The sequence below is a fragment of the Coregonus clupeaformis genome, unplaced genomic scaffold (genome assembly GCF_020615455.1).
Source record: "Coregonus clupeaformis isolate EN_2021a unplaced genomic scaffold, ASM2061545v1 scaf0042, whole genome shotgun sequence".
Taxonomy (NCBI): Eukaryota; Metazoa; Chordata; class Actinopteri; order Salmoniformes; family Salmonidae; genus Coregonus; species Coregonus clupeaformis.
This window is the reverse complement of record NW_025533497.1, coordinates 14194-41631: the sequence shown is the minus strand read 5'-3', so window position 1 is coordinate 41631 and position 27438 is coordinate 14194. Positions and strand designations below refer to the sequence as shown.

At 44.3% G+C, this 27438-nt stretch overlaps 1 pseudogene; it reads left to right on the top strand.

Moving 5' to 3' along the window:
* LOC121543387 overlaps positions 1-27438 on the top strand; it is an 83967-nt pseudogene that overhangs the window by 44232 nt on the left and 12297 nt on the right.

Here is a 27438-nt window from a genome sequence, read left to right as displayed (position 1 = left end):
ACGCGTCTCCTTCCTGAGCGGTATGACGGCTGCGTGGTCCCATGGTGTTTATACTTGCGTACTATTGTTTGTACAGATGAACGTGGTACCTTCAGGTGTTTGGAAATTGCTCCCAAGGATGAACCAGACTTGTGGAGTTCTACTATTTATTTTCTGAGGTTTTGGCTGATTTCTTTAGATTTTCCCATGATGTCAAGCAAAGAGGCACTGAGTTTGAAGGTTGGCCTTGAAATACATCCACAGGTACACCTCCAATTGACTCAAATGATGTCAATTAGCCTATCAGAAGCTTCTAAAGCCATGACATAATTTTCTGGAATTTTCCAAGCTGTTTAAAGGCACAGTCAACTTAGTGTATGTAAACTTCTGACCCACTGGAATTGTGATACAGTGAATGATAAGTGAAATAATCTGTCTGTAAGCAATTGTTGGAAAAATTACTTGTGTCAAGCACAAAGTAGATGTCCTAACCGACTTGCCAAAACTATAGTTTGTTAACAAGAAATTTGTAGAGTGGTTGAAAAACAAGTTTTAATGACTCCAACCTAAGTGTATGTAAACTTCCGACTTCAACTGTAACTAGATGTCTGTCAGGATAGGAACTGCTACAACTATTAGTGTACAATTGGTTATCCTAAATAAAATAAAATAAAGGCAAATGGAAGAGATTGTGGCAGGGAAGATGGATAGAGCGTTAAAGAGACTTGGAGAAAGCGGGAGGAGGGAAGAGGAGGGAGTGTAGGTATTACGCGGCTGTGCTGTGCCTTTGCGTTAATGGAAGGCATTAAGCCGTTCGCTCTCCAGCGGCGCGGGAACTAAAGCCGCTACTGCTGCCTCCACTCTGCCAACCCCAGGTTGCCAGGGGCTCCTCACTCCCCCGCCGCCGCAATGCGCGATAATGTCATCTCTTGATTAGAATACTCATTATGTGAAATTAGGTTTTCTTATTCAGTCACTCGTGTTATTATTTCCTGGGCGATTGTATCTTTGTGAGTCTCTCCTTCTCTCCCACTCCCTCTCTCAATCCAACTTCATCCCTCTCTCTTTCTCTCCCTCAATCACCACTCCTCTCTTTCTCTTTCCCCCTCCCTTCCTCTATCCCTCTATCTCTCCCCCTCTCCCCCATCCTTCCTGCTCTCTTGGAGAGACAAACTCAGTATGGCAACAGCACATGTTAATGCCTGGTAGTCTAGCAGCACATGTTAATGCCTGGTAGTCTAGCAGCACATGTTAACGCCTGATAGTCTAGCAGCACATGTTAATGCCTGATAGTCTAGCAGCACATGTTAATGCCTGGTAGTCTAGCAGCACATGTTAATGCCTGGTAGTCTAGCAGCACATGTTAATGCCTGATAGTCTAGCAGCACATGTTAATGCCTGGTAGTCTAGCAGCACATGTTAATGCCTGATAGTCTAGCAGCACATGTTAATGCCTGATAGTCTAGCAGCACATGTTAATGCCTGATAGTCTAGCAGCACATGTTAATGCCTGGTAGTCTAGCAGCACATGTTAATGCCTGATAGTCTAGCAGCACATGTTAATGCCTGATAGTCTAGCAGCACATGTTAATGCCTGATAGTCTAGCAGCACATGTTAATGCCTGGTAGTCTAGCAGCACATGTTAATGCCTGGTAGTCTAGCAGCACATGTTAATGCCTGATAGTCTAGCAGCACATGTTAATGCCTGGTAGTCTAGCAGCACATGTTAATGCCTGGTAGTCTAGCAGCACATGTTAATGCCTGGTAGTCTAGCAGCACATGTTAATGCCTGGTAGTCTAGCAGCACATGTTAATGCCTGGTAGTCTAGCAGCACATGTTAATGCCTGGTAGTCTAGCAGCACATGTTAATGCCTGGTAGTCTAGCAGCACATGTTAATGCCTGGTAGTCTAGCAGCACATGTTAATGCCTGGTAGTCTAGCAGCACATGTTAATGCCTGGTAGTCTAGCAGCACATGTTAATGCCTGGTAGTCTAGCAGCACATGTTAATGCCTGGTAGTCTAGCAGCACATGTTAATGCCTGATAGTCTAGCAGCACATGTTAATGCCTGGTAGTCTAGCAGCACATGTTAATGCCTGGTAGTCTAGCAGCACATGTTAATGCCTGGTAGTCTAGCAGCACATGTTAATGCCTGATAGTCTAGCAGCACATGTTAATGCCTGATAGTCTAGCAGCACATGTTAATGCCTGGTAGTCTAGCAGCACGTGTTAATGCCTGATAGTCTAGCAGCACATGTTAATGCCTGATAGTCTAGCAGCACATGTTAATGCCTGATAGTCTAGCAGCACATGTTAATGCCTGATAGTCTAGCAGCACATGTTAATGCCTGATAGTCTAGCAGCACATGTTAATGCCTGATAGTCTAGCAGCACATGTTAATGCCTGGTAGTCTAGCAGCACATGTTAATGCCTGGTAGTCTAGCAGCACATGTTAATGCCTGATAGTCTAGCAGCACATGTTAATGCCTGATAGTCTAGCAGCACATGTTAATGCCTGATAGTCTAGCAGCACATGTTAATGCCTGATAGTCTAGCAGCACATGTTAATGCCTGGTAGTCTAGCAGCACATGTTAATGCCTGGTAGTCTAGCAGCACATGTTAATGCCTGATAGTCTAGCAGCACATGTTAATGCCTGATAGTCTAGCAGCACATGTTAATGCCTGGTAGTCTAGCAGCACGTGTTAATGCCTGATAGTCTAGCAGCACGTGTTAATGCCTGATAGTCTAGCAGCACGTGTTAATGCCTGGTAGTCTAGCAGCACATGTTAATGCCTGGTAGTCTAGCAGCACATGTTAATGCCTGATAGTCTAGCAGCACATGTTAATGCCTGGTAGTCTAGCAGCACATGTTAATGCCAGATAGTCTAGCAGCACATGTTAATGCCTGGTAGTCTAGCAGCACATGTTAATGCCTGGTAGTCTAGCAGCACATGTTAATGCCTGGTAGTCTAGCAGCACATGTTAATGCCTGGTAGTCTAGCAGCACATGTTAATGCCTGGTAGTCTAGCAGCACATGTTAATGCCTGGTAGTCTAGCAGCACATGTTAATGCCTGATAGTCTAGCAGCACATGTTAATGCCTGGTAGTCTAGCAGCACATGTTAATGCCTGGTAGTCTAGCAGCACATGTTAATGCCTGATAGTCTAGCAGCAGTGTAGATTCCTGAGGGAGGCTGTATTGGAGGCTGCTCTTTGCCCTGCTCCTCCTCTCACAGTGGGGTGCTATAGGACCCATATTCCACCCTGCAGTGCCCTGGTGTTTGTGTGCACTTGTGTGAGGAGTGTGTCCTTGCAGTCTGCAGGTGTGAACAGTACCCAGCAGGAGGCGGATAACGTGCCGTTGTCTCTTGTTAGTTCAGGTGTGTGCCTGAAGAAGGCAAGCAACTGCCCACTAGCATGAACCATCTTTGCTAGCTAGTGACTTTTCTCAGGTGTGTGTGGTGAGATGCTGTTGGCTCTTGTCGAGGTGTAGATTAGATCTTGTTGGCAGTCGTCTACGTTGTCTCTTGTTAGTTCAGGTGTGTGCTGAAGACAAGCAGTTGTGCACTAGCATCTATATATTAGCTAGTGTCTCTCTGGCTCAGATGTGTGTGGTGAGATGCTGTTGGTTCTAGATGTAGATTAGCGGCGGCCGTCTTGTTGACAGTTGTCTCTTGTTCATGTCTGTGCTGTAGTGCTGGGTGATTAGTGCTTTTTGAGGTTGGTTCGATTATTTAAAAAATAATCACGGTTTTCGATTATTTTTTTAAACATGAAATGCATTATGAAATAATGACATTACTATGATTTTAGTGAACATTCAATTGCCAAAACATTTAAAATATCCCATTGTCTCTGTCAGGTCCACATTGGATAGACATCAATAGAAAAAGAGGAAATTACTTTGAAATAATAAAATATTTAAGTTGTGTATATTACTTCGTTTTTATTTGCTGACTTTATTATTTTGTATTCCTTTGTCATCATCTCATCTCTGCTCAGACAGTAGCAGTCAAACATACAGTTATCTATGTTCTCCCCATACTGTACTGTTTTTAGTACCTGGCGCCGACGAAGATGGCGGCCTCGCGACTACCTCTTAGGAAACTTTGCAGTATATATATTTTTTTAATGTATTATTTTGTACATTATTATCTCAGAAAGTGTTTTGTATCATTACATACAGCCGTGGAAAACGATTAGATATCAGAGCGGCGGTAACTCACCAGCATTATGACCAGGAATACGACTTTCCCGAAGCAGATCCTTTGTTTGCTCTCCCCAGGGCAACTGAACTGATTCCAGCGGCTGACCCAAAACATCGCCGGCGGAGGAGAGGCACTCGAAGCGGCCTGCTGGTTCGACTTAGGAGGCGCGCACACCACCCACCGCTTCCAAGTATACTACTCACTAATGTTCAGTCTCTGGTTAACAAGGTCGACGAGCTCCTGGCAAGGATTTCTTTCCAGAGCGACATCAAGGCCTGTAACATACTTTGTTTCACGGAAACATGGCTCTCTTGGGATATTCTGTCGAAATCGGTCCAGCCAGATGGGTTCTCAGTTCATCGCGCAGACAGGAATAAATATCTCTCCAGGAAGCAGAAGGGCGGAGGTGTGTGTTTCATGATTAACGACTCATGGTGTAATTGTAGTAACATACAGGAACTCCTATTGTTCACCCGACCTAGAATACCTCACAATCAAATGCAGACCGTAATTTTCTTCGGTTATAGACACGGCCGTGTATATCCCCCCTCAAGCCGATACCATGACGGCCCTCAAAGAACTTCACTGGACTTTACGCAAACTAGAAACCACATATCATGAGGCTGCATTTATTGTAGCCGGGGATTTTAACAAAGCAAATTTGAGGACTAGGCTGCCGAAGTTCTATCAACATATCGACTGTTGTACTCGCGCTGCTAAAATCCTCGACCATTGCTATTCGAACTTCCGGGATGGTTATAAGGCCCTCCCCCGCCCTCCTTTCGGCAAATCTGACCACAACTCCATTTTGCTCCTCCCTTCCTATAGGCAGAAACTCAAACAGGAAGTACCCGTGCTAAGGACTATTCAACGCTGGTCTGACCAATCAGAATCCACGCTTCAAGATTGTTTTGATCACGCGGACTGGGATATGTTCCGGGTAGCTTGCGAAAATAATTTTGACGAATACACTGAAACGGTGACTGAGTTTATCAGGAAGTGTATAAGTGATGTTGTGACTATTAAAACCTACCCTAACCAGAAACCGTGGATAGATGGCAGCATTCACGCAAAACTGAAAGCACAAACCACTGCATTTAATCATGGCAAGGTGACTGGGAATATGGCAGAATACAAACAGTGTAGCTACTCACTCCGCAAGGCAATTAAACTGGCAAAACATCAGTATAGAGACAAAGTGGAGTCGCAATTCAACGGTTCAGACACGAGACGTATGTGGCAGGGTCTACAGACAATCACGGACTACAAAAGGAAAACCAGCCACGTTGCCGACACCAACGTCTCGCTTCCAGACAAGCTAAACACCTTCTTCGCCCGCTTTGAGGATAACACAGTGCCACCGATGAGGCCCACTACCAAGTACTGTGGCCTCTCCTTCTTCGTGGCCGACGTGAGTAAAATATTTAAGCATGTTAACCCCTGCAAGGCTGCCGGCCCAGACGGCATCCCTAGCCGCGTTCTCAGAGCATGCGCAGACCTGCTGGCTGGTGTGTTTACGGACATATTCAATCTCTCTCTTTCCCAGTCTGCTGTTTCCACATACTTCAAGATGGCCACCATTGTTCCTGTACCCAAGAAAGCAAAGGTAACTGAACTAAATGACTATCGCCCCGTAGCACTCACTTCTGTCATCATGAAGTGCTTTGAGAGACTAGTCAAGGATCATATCACCTCTACCTTACCTGTCACCCTAGACCCACTTCAATTTGCTTACCGCCCCAATAGATCCACAGGTGATGCAATCACCATCACACTTTACACTGCCCTATACCATTTGGACAAGAGGAATACCTATGTAAGAATGCTGTTCATTGACTATAGCTCAGCATTCAACACCATAGTATCCTCCAAGCTCATCATTAAGCTCGAGGCCCTGGGTCTGAACCCCGCCCTGTGGAGGCTGAAGAAATTTGGCTTGGCACCTAAAACCCTCACAAACTTTTACAGATGCACAATTGAGAGCATCCTGTCGGGCTGTATCATCACCTGGTACGGCAACTGCACCACCCGCAACCGCAGGGCTCTCCAGAGGGTGGTGCAGTCTGCCGAACGCATTACCGGGGGCAAACTATCCGCCCTCCAAGACACATACAGCACCCGATGTCACAGGAAGGCCAAAAAGATCATCAAGCACATCAACCACCCGAGGCACTGCCTGTTCACCCCACTATCATCCAGAAGGCGAGTTCAGTACAGGTGCATCAAAGCTGGGACAGAGAGAATGAAAAACAGCTTCTATCTCAATGCCATCAGAATGTTAAATAGCCATCACTAGCACATTAGAGGCTACTGCTGCCTATTGATATCACTGGCCACTGTAAGAAATCGAACACTAGTCACTTTAATAATGTTTACATATCTTGCACTACTCATCTCATATGTATATACTGCATTATATTCTATAATATTCTACTGCATCTTAGTCCATGCCGCTCTGTCATTGCTTGTCCAAAAATTTATATATTCTTAAATTCCATTCCTTACTAGTTTTGTGTGTATTGGGTATATGTTGTGAAATTGTTAGATATTACTTGTTAGATATTACTGCACTGTCGGAGCTAGAAGCACAAGCATTTCGCTACACCCGCTATAACATCTACTAAACACGTGTATGTGACAAATAACATTTGATTTGATTTAGCTAGACTGCCTAAGCATGCTGCAGTGCTGTCTAACAATCATTTTACTAGTTCTACAAAGTAGATAAGGCATACTTTCACAAACTGTCTCTCTCGTCATTGTGTTGTGTACATTCCTCTCTCATGCGGTCTGTGTGTATCTAACCTAACGTACTAGGCGTAAAAGAGAATCTGGACAGATTTTGGCACTAGTGAAATCTCTTGCTTTGCCTCTTCCTCTCTGATCAGTCTTTGTCCAAGACGGAAAAAACAGGTGCAATGGATTATGGTCATTGTAGTTAATTACCACGTTTCTGCGCTGAACTTGGTTGAATATTTGCTTAATGGAAACTACAACTCTCTTCAGCCCAGTGTTCCACATAGTTCTTGACTTGATTTATCTTGTGAATTATTTGATTTCTCTTTAGATACACGGAGCGTTGGGCTCACAAAAAAAAAAAAACGAGCTAAATGGAATTGAAGTAATTGAACCGACGTCTGTCAATTAGTTGTTTAATAACAGAACCCCCCCGAAATGTTGGTTAATCACTCAGAACTAGTATGCTGATGTTAATCAGCTTCCTTCAAACATCTTTATCTATCTACAGCACCTTCAGAAAGTCTTCACACCCCTTGACTTTTTCCACATTTTGATTTGTGTTACAGACTGAATTTAAAATGGATAAAATGTAGGCTTTGTGTCACTGGCCTGCACACAATATCCCAGACGTTTATACAAATTCATTAAAAATGAAAAGCTGAAATGTCTTGAGTCAATAAGTATTCAACCCCTTTGTTATGGCAAGCCTAAATAAGTCCAGGAGTAAAAATGTTTAACAAGTCACAATACGTTGCATGGACTCAATAATAGTGTTTAACATGATCTTTGAATGACTACCTCATCTCTGTACCCCACACATACAATTATACACTGCTCAAAAAAATAAAGGGAACACTTAAACAACACAATGTAACTCCAAGTCAATCACACTTCTGTGAAATCAAACTGTCCACTTAGGAAGCAACACTGATTGACAATACATTTCACATGCTGTTGTGCAAATGGAATAGACAACAGGTGGAAATTATAGGCAATTAGCAAGACACCCCCAATAAAGAAGTGGTTCTCAGTTCCTATGCTTCCTGGCTGATATTTTGGTCACTTTTGAATGCTGGCAGTGCTTTCACTCTAGTGGTAGCATGAGACGTAGTCTACAACCCACACAAGTGGCTCAGGTAGTGCAGCTCGTCCAGGATGGCACATCAATGCGAGCTGTGGCAAGAAGGTTTGCTGTGTCTGTCAGCGTAGTGTCCAGAGCATAGAGGCGCTACCAGGAGACAGGCCAGTACATCAGGAGACGTGGAGGAGGCCGTAGGAGGGCAACAACCCAGCAGCAGGACCGCTACCTCCGCCTTTGTGCAAGGAGGAGCAGGAGGAGCACTGCCAGAGCCCTGCAAAATGACCTCCAGCAGGCCACAAATGTGCATGTGTCTGCTCAAACGGTCAGAAACAGACTTCATGAGGGTGGTATGAGGGCCCGACGTCCACAGGTGGGGGTTGTGCTTACAGCCCAACACCGTGCAGGATGTTTGGCATTTGCCAGAGAACACCAAGATTGGCAAATTCGCCACTGGCGCCCTGTGCTCTTCACAGATGAAAGCAGGTTCACACTGAGCACATGTGACAGAGTCCGGAGACGCCGTGGAGAACGTTCTGCTGCCTGCAACATCCTCCAGCATGACCGGTTTGGCGGTGGGTCAGTCATGGTGTGGGGTGGCATTTCTTTGGGGGGGCCGCACAGCCCTCCATGTGCTCGCCAGAGGTAGCCTGACTGCCATTAAGGTACCGAGATGTGATCCTCAGACCCCTTGTGAGACCATATGCTGGTGCGGTTGGCCCTGGGTTCCTCCTAATGCAAGACAATGCTAGACCTCATGTGGCTGGAGTGTGTCAGCAGTTTCTTCAAGAGGAAGGCATTGATGCTATGGACCGCCCGTTCCCCAGACCTGAATCCAATTGAGCACATCTGGGACATCATGTCTCGCTCCATCCACCAACGCCACGTTGCACCACAGACTGTCCAGGAGTTGGCGGATGCTTTAGTCCAGGTCTGGGAGGAGATCCCTCAGGAGACCATCCACCACCTCATCAGGAGCATGGCCAGGCGTTGTAGGGAGGTCATACAGGCACGTGGAGGCCACACACACTACTGAGCCTCATTTGGACTTGTTTTAAGGACATTACATCAAAGTTGGATCAGCCTGTAGTGTGGTTTTCCACTTTAATTTTGAGGGTGACTCCAAATCCAGACCTCCATGGGTTGATAAATTTGATTTCCATTGATAATTTTTGTGTGATTTTGTTGTCAGCACATGTAACTATGTAAATATGTAAAGATCATTTCATTCATTCAGATCTAGGATGTGTTGTTTAAGTGTTCCCTTAATTTCTTTGAGCAGTGTATATATGTTACCTCAGTCGAGCAGTGAATTTCAAACACAGATTCAACCACAAATACCAGGGAGGTTTTCCAATGCCTCGCAAAAGAAGGGCACATTGAATACCCCTTTGAGCATGGTGAAGTTATTAATTACACGTTGGATGGTATATCAATACACCCAGCCGCTACAAAGATACAGGCATCCTTCCTAACTTAGTTCCCAGAGAGGAAGAACATTTCACAATGAGGCCAATGGTGACTTTAAAAGAGTTACAGAGTTTAATGTCTGTGATAGGAGAAAACTGAGGATGGGATCAACAACATTGTAGTTACTATACTATACTAACCTAAATGACAGAGTGAAAAGAAGGAAGCCTGTACAGAATAAAATATTCCAAAACATGCATCCTGTTTGCAATAAGGCACTAAAGTAAAACTGCTAAAAATGTGGCAAAGAAGTTTAACTTTATGTCCTGAATGCAAAGCGTTATGTTTGGGGCAAATCCAACACAACACATCACTAAATACCACTCTTCATATTTTCAAGCATGGTGGTGGCTGCATCATGTTATTGGTGTGCTTGTCATCGGCAAGGACTAGAGAGATTTTTTTAGGACAAAAAGAAACGGAATGGAGCTAAGCACAGGCAAAATTCTAGAGGAAAACCTGGTTTGGTCTGCTTTCCAACAGACATTGGGAGACACATTCACCTTTCAGCAGGACAATAACCTAAAACACAAGGCAAAATATACACTGGAGTTGCTTAACAAGACGACATCGAATGTTGCTGACTGGCCTTGTTACAGTTTTGACTTAAATCGGCTTGAAAATCTATGGCAAGACTTGAAAATTGCAGTCTAGCAATGATCAACCACCAACTTGACAGAGCTTTGAGAATTTTACCCAGACTTACCCAGAAAGACTCTCAGCTGTAAACTGCCAAAGGTGATTCTAACATGTATTGATTCAGGGGTGTGAATAATTATGTAAATTTGATATTTCTGTATCTAATTTTCAATAAATTAGCAAACAATTCTAAAAACATGTTTTCAATTTGTCATTATGGGGTATTGTGTGTAAATGAGAAACAAAACATATTGAATTCATTTTAAATGGGGATAAGGTGTGTTTGGAGAGATGGTGGGGAGCTGTATGTTAGCCTAGTGGTGGCCATCTTATTGGCAGTTGTCTCCATCGTATCTTGTTAGTCCCCCTCTCTTCTCTCCACCTTGTAGCTACATACTCATTTGATAGGCTAGCCTATAAATGGAAGCCTCTAGATGATGAGTTTTTTCCCTCCACTTTGAGAAGTGTGGAATCATGTTGACCTTTCCACTTGACATGCTCTGAGACGAACACCGGATCTGACAGAGACACGAGGGGGCACGCAGTTACACGGCCTGAGCTGAGACTTCCCATATTCCACAGAGCGACTGGCTCCAGGAAGGCACTGTATGGAGTAGGTTAACATGGGCTTTTTGAAAGCTAAGAGCCATGTAGCAGTGGTCTTGATCCCTGTTTGGAAATGCCGGCGGTGCTTCCCCAGTGTGCTTCAAGTGTGGATGAGATATTGATTGGGACTCTAAAGAGCGGCTGGTATTTCTCAGTATTCGTGTCAGTTAGGGAGTGGAACAGTGTTGTCTATGCTGTCACACTTGGAAAGTGGCTTTTCCACCGAGATGCAGTGTGTGAATACATCTATTGATTATTCACGCCAATGAGCCCACGTTATTAGGCTTCTATATTCCAAGCTTGCACCACTTCACTTGACGCCTCCCTCCCTTTCTCTGCGACCATCAGTCATTTTTCTCCATCACAAAGTGTTTTAAGGTCTTCTGCAGTTCTCTTATGAAATTAGAGGCACTCAGAATCTTTCAATATATCATACATACACTAAAATCCCACTATATCCAATCACATTGGATACGGTTGTCTCTGGCACCAAATCATCAAGCGTGCCAAGACATGTTTTGTCTGATTTTCCATTGAGCCTGAACAGCAGTTGTAAGCAACACTAAGAAATATTTCAATAGACACAGACAAAAAAAAACTAAACACATGCCATCAGATGAGCTAAGACCATATGCTCTGACTGAGACCAAAGAACCTAGCTCATGACCCTTCTGAATCCCTCACCACAATCACCCATAGGGTCCATGTTTGACCTAGGCCTATATTTGGCATGGCTTATCACGGTCCCCCTCTCAGCACGGCCTGACCTTTGACCTCGCGATAACACAATCCAACGCGTCTGAGTTTGCTAATTAACCTAGCGCTTGTGCATTCCACTATGATGCCGTGGCGTCTCCGTGATGGCTAGGCTACTGAGTTGATCCGCCAGCCGTCGCTGCTGTGTGCCCAGAGTGCAAATGAATGCTTTTAATGAGCAGTGGTGAGGACCTTTGGAGCTAAGGTGCTATTTAGAAAATCAAGGATCGATGTCGTCTGTCTGTTCTTACAGAACACATCTATAAACATATAACACTTTATTAGGCTTCTTGACGATGCAAAACAAAACACAGGCTAGCTGAAAGATAAGCTTCTGTGGTACATGGCAGTGAATACTCTCCTCCTTTTCTATTGAGACAGTGAAAGCCTCTGGCTAGGGCTGAACTACACTGAATAAATCATAGCACAGCCATAGATTAGCCGAGACAAAGGAGAGGCGTATGTTCAAAGTATATAAATATATAAAGTAGTATATGAGGGACTTAAATATGCAGGCCTTCCTCACGGCTTGTCAGCCAAGTGAAAACAAGGCGAATTGAACTGCCAAGGAAACAACAGCCAGACGACAATGATCTGTTTTAATTAAATATGATGCGCAGAGACATCGCTGTGTTTCTCTCCTAACGTTTTAATCAACATGTCACTATTTCACTATAATCCTCCTCCACCCCCCCACCCATCCACCCCTGATGTGTCATATTTCCATATTAGTGGGGCGTGGTGAAATCTAGTATATTGATTATGTCGAAATTCCATCATTGCCCCTCCTTTTGTGTTTGGGAGAAGGGAGATTTTAAAGCTACAGTTGAAGTCGGAAGTTTACATACACCTTAGCCAAATACATTTAAACTCAGTTTTTCACAATTCCTGACATTTAATCCTAGTAAAAAATCCCTGTCTTAGGTCAGTTAGGATCACCACTTTATTTTAAGAATGTGAAATGTCAGAATAATAGCAGAGAGAATGATTTATTTAAGTTTTTATTTATTTCATCACATTCCCAGTGGGTCAGAAGTTTACATACACTCAATTAGTATTTGGTAGCGTTGCCTTTAAATTGTTTAACTTGGGTCAAACGTTTCGGGTAACCTTCCACAAACTTCCCATAATAAGTTGGGTGAATTTTGGCCCATTACTCCAGACAGAGCTGGTGTAACTGAGTCAGGTTTGTAGGCCTCCTTGCTCGCACATGCTTTTTCAGTTCTGCCCACACATTTTCTATAGGATTGAGGTTAGGGCTTTGTGATGGCCACTCCAATACCTTGACTTTGTTGTCCTTAAGCCATTTTGCCACAACTTTGGAAGTATGCTTGGGGTCATTGTCCATTTGGAAGACCCATTTGCGACCAAGCTTTAACTTCCTAACTGATGTCTTGAGATGTTGCTTCAATATATCCACACAATTTTCCTTCCTCATGATGCCATCTATTTTGTGAAGTGCACCAGTCCCTCCTGCAGCAAAGCACCCCCACAGCATGGTGCTTCACGGTTGGGATGGTGTTCTTCGGCTTGCAAGCATTCCCCCTTTTTCCTCCAAACATACCGATGGTCATTATGGCCAAACAGTTCTATTTTTGTTTCATCAGACCAGAGGACATTTCTCCAAAAATAACGATATTTTTCCCCATGTGCAGTTGCAAACCGTAGTCTGGCTTTTTTGTGGTGGTTTTGGAACAGTGGCTTCTTCCTTTCTGAGCGGCCTTTCAGGTTATGTCGATATAGGACTCGTTTTACTGTGGATATAGATACATTTGTACCTGTTTCCTCCAGCATCTTCACAAGGTCCTTTGCTGTTGTTCTGGGAATGATTTGCACTTTTCGCACCAAAATATGTTCATCATTAGGAAACAGAACGCTTCTCCTTCCTGAGCGGTATGACGGCTGCGTGGTCCTATGGTGTTTATACTTGCGTACTATTGTTTGTACAGATGAACGTGGTACCTTCAGTCATTTGGAAATTGCTCCCAAGGATGAACCAGACTTGTGGAGGTCTACGATTTTTTATCTGAGGTCTTGGCTGATTTATTTAGATTTTCCCATGATGTCAAGCAAAGAGGCACTGAGTTTGAAGGTAGGCCTTGAAATACATCCACAGGTACACCTCCAATTGACTCAAATGATGTCAATTAGCCTATCAGAAGCTTCTAAAGCCATGACATCATTTTCTGGAATTTTCCAAGCTGTTTAAAGGCACAGTCAACTTAGTGTATGTAAACTTCTGACCCACTGGAATTGTGATACAGTGATTTATAAGTGAAATAATCTGTCTGTAAACAATTGTTGGAAAAATTACTTGGTCATGCACAAAGTAGATGTCCTAACCGACTTGCCAAAACTATAGTTTGTTAAAAATAAATTTGTGGAGTGGTTGAAAAATGAGTTTTAATGACTTCAACCTAAGTGTATGTAAACTTCCGACTTCAACTGTAATTATTCTACTCTGACGGTATGCTTTATAGTTTCCTGTTCTCCTGTATATGACCAGCATGTTCTCCTTTAAACATTGCTTATCTGAATTGTGTGTGTGTGTGTGTGTACAGGTGTGTTTGTGTGTGTGGCTCTCAACGGTCAAGGCGTTGCGATACAGCAGAGTCATATTGTTCATTTGTGTAAGAGCATGGACTCCATGTAGACCCCTTTCCAGAGCCATGCTTGCTTAGACTTGCTATTGACGTTTTTCCTGTTTCTATGTATCTGTTTCTTCAGTCCAAAAAGCTGTCAAACTGCTTTGAACAAGGATGCCAAGAGGATTGAATTGCAACAGTCTGCCTGTAGCGATGTTTCTTTGTCAAAGCCTTCAGAGGCATGATGAAAAGTGGTATGGTCCAGTTGGGACACCTTGAAGGTCAGCAGTGGTCCAGTCCAGAGGGAAGGGAGGTGGACAAAGCTTTTCTCTGAACGTTCTAAGGTTGTTGGAAGGTCAAGTCAGGAAATAACACCTTTTAGTGCCCAAGGCCATTTTTTTTGGCTTTCACTCGAAGCCACCAGTTGAGATATCAATCAATACTTTTTCAACAAAAACATGAATCTAGGGGGACTCGATTCCTTAAAGAACCAATTTCAGTAGTAAAGTTCGCAAAGTTCCAACAAGTCGTGAGTGAGAAGCAGAAGAGCGAAACAATCAAAGAGCTCATTGATTACCGAGATAATTCCCTGGACGACTTTCATGGAAAGAAAGGAAGTCAAAGGACACAAAGTCCTGTTTATTTATTTATTATCATTTAATTGGAGTCCTCAGCCATCCCACCACAGGTGTTCTCCTGGAACCTCTTCAGTGGGCTCTGTTGGTTAATTAGGCTGATTCGTCAGGACTACTTTAATAGACACAACAGAGCCCTGTGTATCCTGCTCATTAAGACACACACACACACACACTTCCTCTCCCAGCACAAAGGAAACGCAGGTTGGGAGGTTGGCTTCACTGCTGGTAATGAATGACAGTGGCACACGTCCATAATGCCTTTTCCCCTGAGCGAACAGGCACTAACTGCAGCCCAGTGGGCTGATTTTAGTTTTGGGACCAGACCCAAGTCACTCGAGTGTATAGAGGAACAATGGCTAATATACTTGTTGTCTTTGTGTGGGAGAGCTGAAAATAGTGGCCAACGCTCAGTTATCAACGTGTGTGTGTGTCAAACACACAAACTCACCGTCCATGAACTCCAGGCTCAGTTTATTATCTGGTGTGAAGAGCCATTTGCCATTTCTCAGCGGCTTTATTCGCCACCCTTTTCCCAATGATCTTTCTTGGTATGCGGCCATGAATATTGATTTGCTGTGCATTAAAACATCCCTCTCTTGAAGTGCTGCCTCACATCTCACCTCATTCAGATTGGGAAGGCAGCTAGCCAGGGGGGGTTTCAAAGAGTGCCAGTCAGCCAGCCAGTCACCCCTGTGAAGGTCACAGTACAAGTCACCAATGGTGACAATCTCATTTCTTTACTGCTGGCCCAATCTGGGACCGTACCATGACGCCTGTTTGGTAGAGGTCAGTGGAGTCCGACCCGGCTCCCACTCTCCAATAATGGAATACTGTCATGTGTCATCCATATTAACGTTTGAACATCTTGGAGAAAATTCTGGCCTTAATGGCCATGTACTGTTATAATCTCCACCCGGCACAGCCAGAAGGGGACTGGCCACCCATCAGAGCCTGGTTCCTCTCTAGGCTTCTTCCTATGTTTCTGCCTTTCTAGGGAGTTTGTCCTAGCCACCGGGCTTCTACATCTGCATTGCTTGCTGTTTGGGGTTTTAGGCTGGGTTTCTGTATAGCACTTTGACATCTGCTGATGTAAAAAGGGCTTTATAAATAAACCTGATTGACTCTAGTCACTAGGCTACATGCTTGGCTTTGTTTGCTTGGCTACTTCAGTGGCTACTGTAAGTCAGTGGCACGATTAGGCTACATTAGGCACATCTATATGAGTGGCTGCGTCTTTCTACTTACCCAGAGTCAGATGAACTTGTGGATACCATTCTCTGCGTGCATTATGAAGGAAGTTAAAGGTAGTGTCACGAGCCAATGCTAACTAGCGTTAGCACGATGACTGGAAGCGCAGTGACTGGAAGTCTACAGGCACGCTAGCGTATGCTACTATACCTGTAGACTTCCAGTCACTGGCTAGTCAAAGTCAGTGGCTTAGGTTCATCAACAGCTTGGCTAATGGCTACATTAGAGACCAGTGTAGCCTTTGTCCCTCAAGTCAAACATGAACCAGACTTAGTATTTTTTTCTTTCTTTCTTTAAATGATGATAATAAAGACAAACAGTAGAAAAAAGATGACCACAGAACACAACAAAAACAAATTAATTAGCAGCAGATACAATCTGTACAAAGCAGCCAGTACAGAAAGGTGGTGTCATTGTAGACATCTTCATATACAAGATATTCTGCATGAACCAGACTTCAAATCCATTGGATGTTATTAGCGAAGATTTGTGCTACGTCGGACCAAGGGAGTTTAATAGTATTATGCCATTAGCATAGCATTCAAGCCATGAAAGGCATTCATTATTTTGTTGTTTTCAGAAATGCATTCAGGGGCATTAATTGCATTCACATTCATTAGGGTTGTTTGATGTGGAGCAGAGATGTGGACTATGCTCTGGTTTGCATTCATATGCGTCTCCGTGTGCATCGCTGTCGTTTGTTTTGTTGGCGTAGTTAGCAAGGTTCTGCTTTGTCTCTGTTCCACCTTGTTGCTGTTGTCTTTGATGAGCGCCGGGCCTCTGGTCTGTGTCTGTGTCTGTATGTGTGTGCATAGGCTACATATTGAGTATGCATGTTTGTGAGAGTGTGTGCGTGCGTGCATTCGCGCGTGTTTTGTGTGCGTAGGCCTATGTGTTTGTGAATGTGTGAGACTAGCAAGCTCTGGCCTCTGTTATAGCTCGAGGTGTGACACGGGGCGCTCTTGTTTTGGCAGCTGTGATAATGCTGTTGTTCATCATCCCTTAGTCGGCTGTGACCAAGGCCCTCGCAACTCCTTCCTTCTCTCTCCCTTTCTGTTCCTCTCCCTCTTTCTCCCTCTTTCTCCCTCTTTGCTCTCCTCTCCTCTCCTCTCCCTCCCTCCTCTCCTCTCCCTCTCCTCTCCTCTCCTCCTCCCTCTCCTCTCCTCTCCTCTCCTCTCCTCTCCTCTCCTCTCCTCTCCTCTCCTCTCCTCTCCTCTCCTCTCCTCTCCTCTCCTCTCCTCTCCCCACTCTTTCCAATCCTAATTTCCCTCCTGTGGTTGTGTCCCTATAGAGAGCAGTAGCCAACCTTCCCATCCCTGTCTCTTTGCCACGGTGTGAGGTCTGTTAGGGTAATGAGGCCTCTACCTGGCCATTTAAAGGTGATGGTAGCAAGACCTAATACTGCTGAGGAGGAAGGTGTTTGGTATGAGATGTTGCTGAAATAAAGGTAATTTGAATCAGATTTAATGGTGTTGACGTGTGTGTGCCCACAACACCTCTCTCCTACACACACATGCACACACTACAGTTACCATCAAACAATCAAAAGCCAAGGCAACTCGACTACAGCCAAGACCAGCTAACTTGTAGCAGCCACTGTGTTATTTATCATCCCATAAAACAGTGCCTGTCTTGACTGGAGTAACCTGGAGAAGCTAGCCAGCTATAGTTAGCTAGACTAATTGAGGCCACATGCTGTGCTTTCTCCCCATCCCCATTCAGACAAAATGACAGCCTACCTGTTGGTTGCTCGTTTTAGCCTACTACTTCTCATTTCGCTAACTTTTATTTCCGTAACTTTGCAGAATAAGTTGAAGGCGTATCTATTGAGTGAAAATGTTGTTAAATATTACGTATGATAGCATCACTTGTCCGTTGAGGCGTAGTTTCAGTGCAAAATAACCAAGTCATGGATGACTGACACTTTGGCAAAGTGTTGGAGGGGTTTTCCAAGGCAGCGTTGTAGGGGCTCAGCTGCCAAAATCTTACAAAGCTAGACCTGACATATTTCTGTATAATATCCTTGTACAATTGACACAATTCTTTCTGTCACCGTAACTTTTTATTGACATTTTCAATGGGCAAGTTTATGAGGTGGACGTAAATATTTTTAAACACAAAAGCCACCCACACACCCACCTACAGACTAAGCAATATGGCTTGTTCAATGCAAGGATGAATTAATATAATAATCCCCACTCTTGCCACGTAAATCGACATTTCAAGACATTTCAGAGGCCTTGTCAACCACATATTTATGATATAACTGATACAATTCAAATCCTCTGCTCTCCTCAATATCCATTGTGCTTTGAGCCCGAGTTTGCAGTTGGCTGTTTGCAGTTGGCTGTTTGCAGTTGGCTGTTTGCGGTATTCTGTTGTCAAAAGGAAGGCTGTCCAGTCTCATACCACACATTTGATTTAATGTCGTCTTCAAAGAGGTCATTTCGTAGATTTTCTTCATTACACATTTCATGTGTATTACATTATTTTCTTTCTTCATAACACATTTGTGTACATTACACAAATCCCAATGTGTCTAAAGTTAGCTAGGTGGCTAATGTTAGCAAGGCTAACTAGGTAGCTAATGTTAGCTGGTCTAGGGGTTAAGGTTAGGATTAGGTAACATGCTAGCTAAGTAGTTAAAGGGTTAGGTTTAGGGTTAACTAATATGCTAGCTAAGTAGTTAAAAAGTAGTAAATTGTTGCTAATAAGCTAAAATGCTAAAGTTGTCCATGACGTGATTTGTTTGTGTTGCTATACGGTTGCGTTATACAGCCACCCATCCTCCCCGACCAACATCCTTCCTGTCGTTTCTGTGTTAAGTAACCCGCTGTCTCTGTCCCTCTCTCTCTCTCTCGCTCTTTCTAATCTGTCCTGTTCATACCTCTCTCCATCTCTCTCTCTCTCTCTCTCTCTCTCTCTCTCTCTCTCTCTCTCTCTCTCTCTCTCCTATTGGTGTGGTTAATTCCCTCAAGTTTACTCCCTCTAATGCAATTTAGTGGGGTCGGAGCCCCTTCATCAGCCTAACGCCAGCATTTAATTAAGTCTCCCTGGTTAGGTAGTGGGCTGCGCTCCATCAGCAGATCACATGGTCATTAGTAATTAATATACTGACAGGATTAGCGCTCGCCGCTAGGCTTGCACGGTGTCGCTAGAGGGCAGGGGGGTGGCATGGTGGCCTGAGTGATGGCTTTGAGAGGGAGAGAGAGAGGGAGAAAGTGTGTCTGTGTGGTGGGTCGGCGTGTGTGTTGTCGGGGGAGAGGCGGGTAAGAGTGTCTGTGTGTGTGTGATGGTGTGTGTGTCCATGCCAGTTTTTGCATGCTTGTGTTTGTGTGTGTGTGTCCTTGCCAGTTTGCTCACACTAGTGTGTGTGCACAAGGCTTCCCTCCGTTGTGATGGGAGTCCTTTCTCTCTCCAGCAGTAATGACATCATTAGAGCATTACTCTCGCCCCACTTTGGGCCGCCCCGCCACGATGCAACGCGGGTCAGAATTAGAACGACGGGCTAAATGGCCCCGCTAAATTATGAAGCTATTTTAGAACATATGTAGTCCTGGAGAGAGAGATATGGGGAGATACTGGGGGAAGTCAACTTCCTTACCCGACATCTTCAATATCTGTCAATCTGGGGTTATTGTTAGATCTGGATAAGATATTTATGAACGTTGATGAGACATGGATGGAGTGTGTTTTAAATATGCAGACGGACTTAGAAATGGGGGATGTGATCATTTGATGACTCACCATAGCTCTTTTGCGGATGGCTGTATTAACCTCGATGACATAATCAGTTATAGGTCATTGTTCTGCTGACAACATAATTCCTTATGTTCAATGTATTATATGACATAATGCTATTACATACATGTATTAACTGACATAGGGCTATGAACTGATATCATTATAGTTACATTAGTTGTGTGGTTTGATTTTCTTGGGAGGATGGTAGATTAGGCTATATTGTCACCACTCTCAGTGATGATGGTTGCTCTACACTCCACTCCGTTGGATGAATCCTAACTTGAAAAACAAAGAACTTCTGTAAGTGAGTTGTCATTGATGGCATGTAATATGTATTGTTTTACTTACCTTAGTGTATTGTAAGTGGCTCTGGATAAGAGCGTCTGCTAAATCTAAGTAGGTGCATGAACCTTGGCTAAATGACTAAAATGTCAATGTTCTATAGGTTCTGTTGATGGACTACCTGGATGTGAAGAACACTAAAAGTGCTGCCGAGCCCTCTGCCCAGCTCACCTACGCCAGCACCGGCAGCGAGTTCGCAGCCTTCTTTGCCAAGAAGAAACCCCAACGTGCCAAGCAGTCCCTCTTCAAGTAAGACACAGACAGGCTAAACAACTTCAGCATTGAGGGCCTAGATTAAGCCTACTCTGGTACTATAAAACATGCTAAGTGGAGAATCTCTGTTGAAAGTGCTTTTTACTTAAGGAAAAGAGGAAAATGTCCCCTACACTTTAGAACAGTAACAGAACCAAGTTACTGTACAGTAGGGGTGTCTATGGTATTAGTGTACTGATTCAGGCTGTTGCACAATCTAACTGAAACCATTTCAAAACCATGCAACATGGCACATATGGACTTAGCCAAACCCATTTTACGGTATGTACCCCCAACCACAAGGTGACAAGGCAGACTTGTATTACCATGTGGCTTGTAGCTCCATGTGTTAACTGCTGACCTCTGTAGTGGAAGGACAGGCTCTCTGAGTGGGAGTGACAGTAGCCTAGAGTCCCTGATCGGTTTGGCCAAGGTGTGACAATGACCATAGGAGTTGGCAAGACAGCACAAACAGATCTGGGACCAGGCTAGAGTGACAGCACAAACAGATCTGGGACCAGGCTAGAGTGAAAGTGTGTTTCTCTCTTCCAGGTTTGAGTCGTCTTCTCACGCCATCAGCATGAGTGCCTACCTGAGGGAGCAGAGGAGAGAGCTGTACAGCAAGAGTGGAGAACTACAAGGTGAGGGAGGGAGGGAGGGGGAGGGGTGTGGAGAGGTACAGAGCTGGGATGGAGTGGCGCAAGGGAGGTGCTAAAACAAAGAGCGCCCGTGTCGCACCTCAAGCCCAACACTACAACAGAGCCCTGCACTGGCCAGGTGCGCGCACAGACACACCACACAGACAGAGAGACAGACAGACAGCGAGGGGGAGATTGGAGAGTGAGACCCTGGAGAGTCTCACTGTTCCACAGCTTTTCTTCTGTCTCTCTTTTCTCTCCTTCTCTCACTCCATCGCTCCGCGATGACCTTGTGGTTTCAATCAACGGCGCCTGACAGCACTGTTTGCCTGCTTGTTTCGTAGTTTTTTTCACACCACGTTCCTCCGAGACATTGCCATTGTGTAAAATGGAAGAGAGAGGCATGGTGGAAGAGAGAGAGAGGTCGTCGAAAAAGAAGAGGGGTTCCGAGATAGGAGAATAATTTTCAGATCCTGCGTATTCGGTCATATGTCACAATTTCCATGATTGCATTTCGAGCAGACTTTAAGGTGTGTCACAGCAATGCTAAGTGTCACCTGTTTAGCATTGAGCAACGACCCTCCCTCGCAGGCCTCGAGGTATGATTTCATTTTTGATAGGAAACGCCAGTCAACGCTGACCTAGCATACAAGCCGCATACACAAAATGATCGCTCCGTTCGAAAAGTCCAGATGAACATTTCCTTTAAAAGATGTGCTTCAAATAGTGGCTAACTTTATTCCTTACCCCTCGGCAGCTCAGATGTGAAAAAGATAATAAAACAATATTTGGGCCAGTGGTTGAATGCCTGGCGGCGTTAAAAGAAGATGAGATTTCTCTGCCTTTCATTTCTGCTGTCACAATGCTTAGCTCGGGTTCCGCAGACTGCTAGGGACCTGAATGGCAGAGAGAGATTCAAGGAATCAGATGATTTAGAAAAGTGAAATAAGTTGACTTGGTTGAAGGGAGGGAGGGGGGTTAAAAGTTATCATCACACCACTGTATGTAGAAGCCATTCAGGGATTTCTGAAGGAATACATTAGAAATAGAAAAACATGTGGACTGAGAAAACGTCCGTTCTCTTTTTCAAATGTAGCTGACTGTAGAACAGAGAGAGATTGCGAGATGATGAGTTAGCCTGGCCAAGGGATTATCCAACACTTAAAGAGAGCTGTCTTTTCTCTACTAGACACAAGATCTCACCTCGATGTACAATAATCCATTCACACAGTCAACCATCACCAGTACACTTCCTCTATTGGCTGGTATCAGTTTGATAGTGCAGCTGGCTCAGTTGGTTGGAGTGTGACGTTTAGAGCTCCAAGAATCAAATCTAACAAAATCTACACTCAGGGGCCAGTTTATTAGGTACACCACCCTGTTCACGAAAATGGTTCGCTCCTACAGACAGTGAGTCACTTGGCGATGGCTTGCTATATAAAGCAGGCAGACAGGCATCGAAGCGTTCAGTTACTGTTCCATTGAATTTTAGAATGGACAAAACGAGTGACCTAAGCGAGTGGTATGATCGTTGGTGCCAGGCGCGCCGTTTCCAGGCTTTTCACGCACGACAGTGTCTAGGGTTTACAGAGAACGGTATGACAAACCAAAAACATCCAGTCAGTGGCGGTCCTGTGGGCGAAAACAGCTCATTGATGAGAGGTTGAAGTAGAATGGCAAGAATCGTGCCAGATAACAGGCATGCCACAAACAGGCAAATAACGGCACAGTCAGGATTTGGCATAAGCATAGCCCCATCCTGCCTACTGTCAACGTTACAGGCTGGTTGCGTTGGTGTAATGGTGTGGGGAATGTTTTCCTGGCACACGTTAGGGCCCTTGATACCGATTGAGCAACGTTTCCATGCCCCAAAGAATTCAGGCTGTTCTGGAGGCAAAGCGAAGTCCGACCCGGTACTAGATGGGTGTACCTAATAAACTGGCCCCTGAGTGTAAATCTAATGTAATTAAATCTGTCCATTCAGTCATCTGTACAGACGCAAGGGCACTGTGTTTCCCATGAAAAAAGAAGGGCTGTACTTTTCTGCAGTGACAGGAGTTTACTACTACTACTACCTGGAAACTGACATGTTGGACTGTTTGTTCTTTGTCTTTGTCGCCTGTGGGCGATGATGCATTCTGTTACAAATCCTTAACAAACAGTATCTCTCAGGGGTGTGCGTGTGTTCTTGAGTGAGTGTGTGTGTGTGTGAGGGCCCTTCCGTCTCCCTCATTACGAACACGCGCCCAGAGCTTAGGAAGCTTAATTACAGCGGCTCTCCAGTGAAGCACACCGCGTACGCTTCCATTAATCCACAGCTTCATCAAAAGGCTTCATTATAGCTACATATGGACCCACAGCTAGGGGTGTGTGTGTGTGTGAAAAAGTGTGTGGGTTTGTATAGAAGGGGAAAGGTGTGTGTGTGTGTGAGGGAGGAGACATGTCCCTGTATGTGTAATCTCCCTCTAGAGGCTCTCTCTCTCTTTCTAGTCTAGAATCATATAGACACTTTTTCCTTCCATTCCATCCACTCCCAACTCCATGAATAAATGATGGAAACAGGGAAACAGCTTCCAAGGTACAGATATGTTATCATGCCCCTGAATGCAGGCAATTGCATTACCCTTTTATTTCCCCTTTTTGATTTTTCCTCCAAAGTGCCGGTTGGGAGTGAGCGAGCGGGGTGGTCATCATTGCCATTTCCAAGATGCAGCGTGAATATTTCACAATAACCGCGTTTTTTTTACTACACCTTTCAGTTGTTTTTGTCAGCGCAGCAACAGAACAGAGCTGTATTACCTTACCCCAGTGTTGAAATGACAACTACAACATGGTCCAAACACAAAGGTTTGTCTATCAGCCTCCGCTCCTGCCCCGTATGACCTCCCCTCCCACCCAGACGCGGTCATAATAGTCCCGCTACTCTGTTTCACACGTAGCTATCCCTCTATCCACCACCTTCCCTTTTTACATTTCTAAATGGACTTGTTGCCAAACAAAATACTCCACTCTCCGCAGTAGTCCACCTTGAATTGAGTTACAAAATTAGTTTATTTCTCCCTTAATTCCCATTGCTCCGGGGGAGCGGGACCTGTGTTTTCCGTCAAACTGATTTGTGCCACACAATGGGGAGGGAGAGAGGTGCAAATGGAAAAACTGACTGAAAGAGGGGAAGTAGCGAGAGAGTGTGCGTTTGCACTAATGCATTTGTGTGTGTGTGTGTGTGTGACTATGTATGTCAGCCAGTATGTTTATATCTGTGTACTGCGTCAGCTACATACAGCTGCACCGATTGATGCTCCCGTGCGTGTGTCAGGCCTGTTGGGTGGAGGGGTGAGGAAGAGGGCTGTGGCAGACAGGCCTGTTGGGTGGAGGGGTGAGGAAGAGGGCTGTGGCAGACAGTGAGGAGTAGCCCCGTTCTGACTGTTCTATAATGGAAGTCCATAGCAAAGAACACCTCTCATCTTAGTCTGATAGTATCTCTCCAACAGCTTCCAGAGAACCAATATCTTACAGCTCAATCATACACAGGGTTACAAAATTCTGTGAACTTTCAATAAGTTTCCTGGTTTTCTAGAAATCCCAGTTGGAGGATTCCCGGAATCAGGAGGGAATAAACAGGAAATCCAGAATCCTCCAACTGGGATTTCTGGAAAACACATCCTCTTCATACCCCTCATGTTCCCAGATCACAAATCGAATAAATCATAATCCCATAATCTAGTTTTTATCTTTTTTTAAATAAATATTTATTTGTGTACTTTTTACCCCTTTTTCTCCCCAATTTCGTGATATCCAATTGGTAGTTACAGTCTTGTCCCATCGCTGCAACACCCGTACGGACTCGGGAGAGGCAAAGGTCTAGAGCCATGCATCCTCCAAAACACGACCCTGCCAAGCCGCACTGCTTCTTGACACACTGCTTGCTTAACCCGGAAGCCAGCCGCACCAATGTGTCAGAGGAAACACAACTGGCGACCGAAGTCAGCGTGCCTGCGCCCGACCCGCCACAAGGAGTCGCTAGAGCGCGATGGGACAAGGACATCCCTAACCCTGACGACGCTGTGCCAATTGTGCGCCGCCTCAATGGTCTCCCGGCCGGCTGCGACACAGCCTGGGATCGAGCCCGGGTCTGTAGTGACGCCTCTTGCACTGCGATGCACCACTCGGGAGGCGCTGCACCACTCGGGAGGCCCCTTTTTAATCTTTTTTATATAAAGATCACTCATTTAATCTGTACCTCCTTCAGTGCCCCGTGTTCAAGGGTAACGATGCCATTGACTCGGAATTAAGTGATCGATACTTGACTTCCGCCGACCTTCCAATTATGATTTATCATATTCATAAATGGAACCTGAAAATGGAATTGAACTTCCCCGGGAGAAAAGTCAATAATTATTAGAGAATTAAATTGAGGGAAGGTGTTAGGTACATGCTCACCCTCTCTCTCGTTTAGTCTGCTGATCTCTTTCTCGCTCTCTTTTGTTCATTCTTCTTTCCCTTTCTCTTGACTTTTGTTACTAAGGCCTTGATTGATCCACATGGTCTGAATGTACGATATCGGGGCTCTTTCCTTTGGGATTGTGTGCCTGACTACTTTTCTAAGGACAGACGGGCGGGTGTGTGTGTGTTAGTGTTGCACAGTATACTGAAACTTCTGTACTTTTTCGATACTAGAACATATGAAAAACGGTTCGTTAATATATATATATTTTTTTTACTTTCGGTACTTCTGTCGTCTGTCTATCAGCGCAGCCGATGTCCCCTTATATCGCTAGAGCACCATGCCTGCTCCACTTCCTCACCGCTAGCTCTAGCCTGTCCTGAGGAACCACTGAACTAACTGGGAGTCTGGCTGCATCACCACTTATCCTGAACAGAAGTTAACACACACGTCAAAATGTTGCAACTGTTAATTACTGTTCGCAAAACAATGTCTAGAACAATTTACAATGCAAGAACATACCAATAGCGTCCAGCTTTGTAGGCTAACTTTCCTTGCAAGCTTACAGCTGAAGCTAACATCAATTCACTACCTTAGTACTTTTGTTTGGGATAATATGCAAACCATAATGATAATGCAAAATATGCTGATTTCAAAGCTGATTGACATAAAAAAAACATACAGACGTTGCCAAAAATAATAATAATAATAATAATATGCCATTTAGCAGACGCTTATATCCAAAGCGACTTACAGTCATGTGTGCATACATTTTTACGTATGGGTGGTCCCGGGGATCGAACCCACTACCCTGGCGTTACAAGCGCCACGCTCTACCAACTGAGCTACAGAGGACAAAAATGGTATTCATTAACTTCTTCTCCCACCCCTCAGTCACATCTCTCCTATCTCTCTCACTGTGTTGTGAATGATGTCATTAGGTCTTAGAGACAGCGCACACTTGTATAAAATAAGAGATTTCTTCTTCTATGCAAATGTTGTTGATCAGCAAAATAAAATAAGTCCCAAATGGAAAGGAAACAGCCCCATGAAATCAGCCAAAACATGCTCTATAACTCAATGCATGCTCACACCCCTATTGAATATGCATTCACCTGTATTGTGAATAGGTCTAGGCTACATCTTGATTTACCCAGTTTATCTATAGAGATTTACCTTTCAAATAAATGATTACCATTATGTTGTTATGTAGATTGGTAAAAACTAATTGATTGTATAATTGATTAATTAATGCATACATGGCTGTCTTTGAAAAATGGAACTCAAAAGATCTGTCTGGGTCAAGTGCCATTCTGTGACTGGCTAATATGCTGTCTTTTTTTTTGCTGTGGTATCGTGATGGTATCGAGTTTCGTGATGGTATCGAGTTTCGTGATGCTAAACCTGGTATTCATGTCAAAATGATGGTGTTGTTACGACACGTGTGTGTGTCTTTCTGTCTCTGTCTGTCTCTCTGTCTGTGTATCCACACTTATTTTGTGTATTTTGCACTTATGCAAGTGCCTGTGTGTCTCCCCTCCTATAACAACAATGAATGACCTGCTGCTGAAGTCAAGCCACACAGCCCGTATTTGGACTAGCACAGACTGTTGGCAGTCCAGCCGGTCTCTGAAAGGCCACAGAGATCCATGTTGCTGTGTCAAATATTACAAAGGACCCCACTAAAATGGCCATTTATAAGCAGTTTGTTACAGTATTAGTTTCTAAAGAGCTAAAGAGATACTGTTCAATACTTCATGTGACGGAGAAATCCTCTGACTTCACAGATACAGAAATTAGTACTCAGTTAAACACAAGACCCACATTTAAAAAGCTGTTATGGTTGATATTGCTTGTGCAGTTTTCAGTTTGGAGCCTTGGTTATGTTAAAACGTTTTAATCTAGTGACACCCCTCTCTTATGGGCGGTTAATTGCTGGAAATGATAAGAGTCTCTGATTAGCTGTGTTGCTGTCCATATCTATTCATTTCAGCACTGCTACTCTGAAACAATTTGTGAATACGGGCCCTGATCAGTGATAGCGACTTATTGGTATAGATGATAAAA